Source organism: Garra rufa, chromosome 4, assembly GCF_049309525.1.
Source record: "Garra rufa chromosome 4, GarRuf1.0, whole genome shotgun sequence".
Taxonomy (NCBI): Eukaryota; Metazoa; Chordata; class Actinopteri; order Cypriniformes; family Cyprinidae; genus Garra; species Garra rufa.
The window spans coordinates 49,858,327-49,865,152 of NC_133364.1; the positions used below are offsets into that span (position 1 = coordinate 49,858,327).

Sequence of the window (6,826 nt, forward strand, 5' to 3'; positions counted from 1 at the left end):
TTTTAAAGGTACGTGCCCAACACTGTTCTCCTTACGGATGTGCCCTGTTTGTTGCTTGTTTAGCTAGAAGTAAAAAAACAGTGCTAACTCACTAAATCATATACGAGCTAGTCTCAGTCTGTCTAAAAAATCATGTTACTAAAGATTCATTGAGTTCATATCTCTTAATGTGAAGAAGATCCCACACTTGTGCTGCTGCTATGGGAAAAAGAGAAGAAACACTCATCCTAGATCAACTTCTGATGATACATTTACAACTGAGGTGGACAGAAGATCATGATCAGAACAGATGTTTGTTTTTTTTGGTGCACATTTTTTGTTTCTGATTTGAACTGTCTGTCTAACAAATGGATTGATTTACATCTATTATTTATTATTATAGGTAGCGTGGCCGAGCGGTCTAAGGTGCTGGATTAAGGCTCCAGTCTCTTCGGAGGCATGGATTCGAATCCCACCGCTGCCAGGGCAGACTTCTGGAAGGCTCTTGGGGGCAGCCGTGGTCTAATGGTTAGTCGGACTTGTAACCCAAAGGTTGCAGGTTCGAGTCTCAGGTCCGGCAGGGATTGTCGGTTGGGAAGGTGAATAAGAAGAGTGACTTAGGTGAGTCCCTTGAGCAAGGCACCGTACCCCAACTGCTCTCCAGGCGCCGCAGAAATGTCTGGTGTTTGTGTGTGTGTGTGTGTGTGTGTGTGTGTGTGTGTGTGTGTGTGTGCACTTGGATGGGTTAAATGCAGAGCACAATTCCTAGTATGGGTCACCATACTTGGCCTCACTTCACCTCCTTCCCTTTGCTTTCCTTATGACTTACTGGCCATGTTATCTGTTCTCTAAAGCCCTTTAAATCAGAAACTAATGTAGGCAGCACACAGTAACTATAGCAAGTTGTGTCAACTGGAGAAATGTTTTATATTACTAGCAGACGGATGTTTTTAAAGCTCTGAATATTGTAAAGTCTGAAAATGGAAATGCATTTTTGGGGAGTTCAATATTACACAAGTCAACTGTTTAATTCATAGACTGTAAAAAATATGGACAACGCGTCTCCGCTTCTTTCCACTATAGAAAAAGTGAAGCCAAAACAGCTCAATATGGCCGCTACCGTCTTGGGGGAAGTTTCGTCATTTGGAGCCAGAGCATGCGCAGTAGAGGTTTGTTTGGAGCCAGAGCATGCGCAGTAGTGTCGTGAGGCGGAGCCGCGGTGTCAAAGTCCCGCCCAAACTCCCGCAGACCCAATCGCACGATCACAATCATGACACCACACCCAGTTTTTATAGCATCAAATAACTACTTAAAAGCAAACTTATTAGAAAAAAGAACACCTGAGCATGAATCAGAATTATAAGAACTACCTCACACGATGGAAATCACCTTTGGAAAAAAAATATTTGTTGTGTAATTCGATTATTTAGTTTGGCTCACGTCCCATTAGATTACATGGAGAGGGCAGGGTTTATGACCTATACTGCAGCCAGCCACCAGGGGGCGATCGAAAACTTTTGGCTTCCCTTTTCAGGACACCTAAGGCACGCCTGGTTTAATTAATTACTACACTCATATGACCTTCTTAAAAAAATATTAACTCCTGTAGAGCTGGACATTTTAATAAGGATCAAATGAGTGAGTTCAGCTTTGAGAATAAAAACCAATCTGTTTGTTCCTCAGTATCTTCATGTTTGACTTTGAATGCTTCTTCAATCTTCATTCTCCTCTTTATAAACACCATCTTTATAATTGTGTCACATGGATCTGTTGATTTACCAAGAGTTTTTCTGTGTGTTTGAAGACTTTGTCCTGTTTAAGATCAGAATAAAATAATAATAATGAAAAAAACAAAACAAAAAAAAAAACCACTGAAATTAATAAAAGGACACATAGAAGATTCCTATTTGCATTAAGATTAACTTGGTCTTTACTGAAATAGCATGCTACATTTAATGCATTACATGTAAATAAAAAATAATAATAATTGCACGTTTGTTATTTTCATTGCATTTCCACAGTTTTGGTCAGCAGTGTGTCATCAGCGTGTCGTGATTCGAAACACTGAATCATTTTGTGAATTCGTGTTTATGATAAACTGGTTCAGATTTAGAGAGCTTATTTCTCAGCTCATGTTTCAACACAGCACGCTAGGAAGCCAGAAAGAAGCAAGAGTAAGAATTAATCTTTTTTTCTATTAATAATAATATAATTTTTCGATTTTCTATCAACCCACAGTTCACAATTTGAATGAATATATCCTAAAAAAAATCTTTGTTTCTTATCATTAGGTACTCAAATGATGTAACATACTAAACATGTTAGCTGCAGTATTATCATGTTGAATACCTCATTTGAGGATGGCCCTCTTGCTGTTTCAACATCTGTAAAAAGGCCAATAAGAGAGGCTACAGATGACATCACTTGTCGCCCAGATGTGACAAATCACAGTATCTATGATGAGAGGTGGGTTGAGTATATGTTTAATTCTCATGCTTTTGATTGTTGTATTTTAGCCCAGTGACTAAAGTTCCACATTATAAAATGAGGAAGTTCATTATTTATGTAGAAAACCTCATCAAGCTCTTCACAAAGTTGTAACGCTCTGCCTTATTGGTAGATGTTACAGTGAAAATTGGTCAGATTATGCTGTGTGAGATAAAATAAGTGTTTTAAAAAGATGAAACAATGACAGAAAGTAAAGTGAATAAATAAGTGTTTTTACAATTTTCACAAAGAACTAAAACAACACAATAGAAATCCTGTTGTTAAAAGCACAGTCATTTGTTCCATACAATTAAAACAGTACTTAAGAAATCCAGCGTGCTGTAAGTTCCAAGTAAAAGTGTCCTCCGGTGTATATACAATCGAAAAAACTGATAATCCAATGAAAGTGATGCTGGGATGGTAAATCCTTAAAAGAAACTCCTCTATCCAGTTTGTTTGGTCAATGACCCCAATTGTTTGCCATGCTGCCTCCTTTATACAGTTCAGTTCCTGATTCCTGTCATGTGATCAGACTCAGACTCTCTCAACTCAGTAATTTTTTAGTAGAGCTTCCTTTTTGTAAGTGAACAAGGTGAGACACTTTCATATTTCTACATTGATGAAACCTCTCTGCCAACTGAAGAATGACTGACTGTCCTTTTGAGTCCAGTTCATGAAGGGGTTTCATATCATGGGAATTAGCCACACAACCTTCATCAAGTGAGGAAAACATTTATATTAGACACAGAATCCTGATAATTCCAAAACAAGCCTAAAAATGTATTAGAATATGTATACACATTAGGGGTGGGAATCTTTTACCATCTCACGATTAAATTCGATTCCGATTCTTGAGGCCACAATTCGATTGAAAATCGATTTTCGATTCAAAACGATTCGATTTTATTCATAATGATTTCTAATCGGGTTTCTGGTCATGATCTACTCTCATCTGCTTTGCTATACAGAATGACAAACGGAGTAAAGTGGCTTTTTCACATTTATTAAGTTAAATTCTCAGGGAAGTGCCTTTTATCAAAAACATTGTCTGGTTCTCAATTGCTACTCATTAGTAGCTAGCTTTAAAATAAGTTGGAACAAAAATAAAGTGCTTCTTCATAATACAAAATGGTTGAAAATAGATGCATTTCCCAGGAAAGTTGCAGTTTACCACAAATATCATTTAGAACACAACCGGAGAGGACAAAAAACAACAACAATATATTTAAATTTTAATAATAATTTCATTTTAATAATTTTAATATTTTAATAATATTTCTCTGTCAGATACAGTAACTTAAAGAATAACAAGTTAAACTAAAGTGCTTCTTTCAAAATGAATAGCAAGCGATAGACCGAGTTATTTTTTTGGCTCTCTCGGAGTTGGCAGGGAGTTTCGTGAAGCACTGCACTGTGCGATGGTCTGCAGCTGGCAGCTGACTCCGCTCCGTGTCGCTGACTTCCGGGTGATGCCTAGTAATATGAGCACGCGCATATGTTGTGCTGCCGAAGTACTTGGTCTTCGTTTTGCAAAGCTTGCGCACTGTGTGTGTCATGTCCAGCGCAGTGCTTCCAGGCATTCGGTAAAAACCGAAGTGCCGCCAAACTTAAGCTTTAAGTGAAGATGGGGCTGATTGGATCTTCCACTCATCCATATTTGCTTCCTCTTTGTTTTAGTGATTTGCCGCACACGCTTACGTTCAAAAACCGGCTGCGTGGTGCCAATGGTATAGGCTAGTTACAAAAATGGAGCTGATTTTATTTATTTATTAAATCGATTCTTGGACATTTCAGATCGATTCTGAATCGTTGCAAATGAGAATCTAGATTTTTCTGTGAATCGATTTTTTGTCACACCCCTAATACACATACTTCAATGCGGCAGTGCATTTTTGTAGTGCTTATTTAGATTTGCTGTTGAAATACAGGACTTTGGCTTCATCAGAACCAACAAATAATGCCTCCTGTTTAAGTTTCTCCATAAGCAGAGTGAGAAACTCCATCTTTGCCCACCAGACTCAATTGCTCCCTCACTCGTCCCCAGGTCATCCGTAAATTTAACATCAATCCTCTTTGATGGGTGCACTCTCCCAGATTTGTTTTCTACTAATATAAAAAAAATGCTCTGCTTTCATCGGTTTTCTCTGCCATGTCTTCTATGATCCCTGTAATGTCTGTGTTGAAGAATGGAAGAGTCTATACAGACACATCATTAATCAGGAAAAACTAGTTAAAAAGTATATAATAACAAAATAAAATTTTGATATTGACTTGGAAAATAAGGAATATGGAAAATAACGTTGGTTTCATCTGTGCATCTGTAATGTGGGTAATAATAAAAATCAGGACAAAGTTTAAATCTTAATGAAAAATTTATTATTTCCTCGGCAATAACAGAACCTGCTATTGTAACTTATTACATGTACAAATTTGAAGTAGATCAATATTTTGTTAATTTCTTGTTAAAGAAAATTATATAGTAGCTTATAAACATATCTTTCATATGCATTCAGTGCATAGTAAAATGTGGACAAAAAAAACACAGGCCTAAAACCAAATGGCCAGAGTAGTTTAAAAAAAGAAAAACATTCAACTGTGGAAAACAAATTTATTTATAAAGCAGTATTTGTTTTATAATAAACAAAACTATCATGCTGTAAAATTTAAAAGAAAATATTCTGTCAAATTATAAGACAAATATAATGCTGTAAAATCATAACAAATGTATTCTCCTCTAGGTGGGCTCCACTTGAACAAGGCATGTGGCATCATTTCAGGACACTAGTGCATCGATTACAGGTAATCTGTACCGTTCACTGGCAGATCCCACACATCACCTTGTGACATTTGTCACAAGTGTCCTTCGTTTTGATTTTCTTTCAGGTTCTCCACACTTAGCACTGTCTTCTTCTCTCCATCTGCTGCTCCTCCTGCCTGGGTTCTGGCTCTCACACCATCAGATGTGTGGCTTTTGCACTCATTTGCAAAGTTCATTTTGCAAATTGAATTATGAAGTTCCTCTATATTCTCTCATTTTTGCATTCCTTGAATAGGATGGAAGCATTTACTGCAGTCAGGTTAAGGATGCTGTAAAACACAGCCACTGGCCATCTACCTGTGGGTGCATTCACTGAGTATTTCCCTGTGTGTGTTCACCCATCTCCCTGTCTGAATTACCTTTTGTGGATTTTATGAAAGAACTTTTGTTTAATTCTCATCTCCGTTTGAGTCATACCCCGACCATGACAGATGCAACAATAGTCAGGATTGGGATAGTTTTGTTCCTGCTTCAGCCCCGCTACAGAGAGGGGAACCCCAAAGTGTCATTACAGATGCAGTGTCTCCTTTCCTTTCTTAGGGAACAAGGGTTACAGTTGTAACCCAAAATGTTTTGCATGTTAGCAGCGCAATATTTGAATGAAATGGGTAAAAATGACAGCTATTCTCAACATTTACTTTTTATTACACACCTTCCAATCATTCAGAATTGAATATTCAAACAAACCATTGTTGTATGTAATAATAAACAAAAACAAAATAGTTTTAGGCTCATCCTTTAGGTTAAGCTTAAGGCACCCCAGCGAACCCCCAAATTGCACTACTCCATCCAAGGCTGCAAACTGAGCAAACTCGGGTCGCAGCACCCCTTACCCATGATCATCAGGCAGGGCCGGCCCAAGCCTTCAGGGGGCCCTAAGCATAATTTTATTCGGGGGCCCCTCTGTGCCACCATTATGACTAATTATTGTCAATCCTTTATTATTCGCACACTATAAATCTAAAACAAACAGGGTATTTTTATATGAAAACTATGGCAGCAAGCCATCTGTACACCTAAAACATTAAGACATAATGATATAATAACACAGACCCCAAACGTAGGCCAGTGTAAGTAATGTTAAACTGTTATCAGTACCAAAGTTATAAAACAGAAGCGTATTTTTTATTATTAGCACCAAGTTTATGAAACAGAAGCTTATTTTTATTACAAAAATATAATCTAGGAAAGTTATTTTTACACAGAATGCAGAAACTTTAATCTTAATCCAGCTAAGTAATATGTTGTATTATAATATTAATATTGCAAAGCTTAAATTTGTGAATGTGAAATAAAATGTTAACTTTCTTGTTTGCTTAATTAACTAGCCAGCTATCGTTAGCTTGCAATTTAGCCTCGTTTAGTTTATACTCTTTTTTTTTTTTCTTATCTTTATCTTGCAATTTTTTCTCTTCCTCTGATTTATTCGTTTTCTTTTCTCTGCACCAGAAAGATATGCCCTTTTTTGTGACATTATTAACTTTTTTTCTGCAGTGACGCCGCTTTTACGATGAATTTAAGTTACCTCAGTTAGGCATCCTA

At 37.1% G+C, this 6,826-nt stretch overlaps 1 non-coding gene across 1 annotated transcript; it reads left to right on the plus strand.

Moving 5' to 3' along the window:
- Window positions 1–381: 381 nt before the first annotated feature.
- Window positions 382–463, plus strand: trnal-aag (transfer RNA leucine (anticodon AAG)). Its single transcript has one exon. It is a non-coding gene; the product is annotated as a tRNA-Leu (tRNA).
- Window positions 464–6,826: the final 6,363 nt, after the last annotated feature.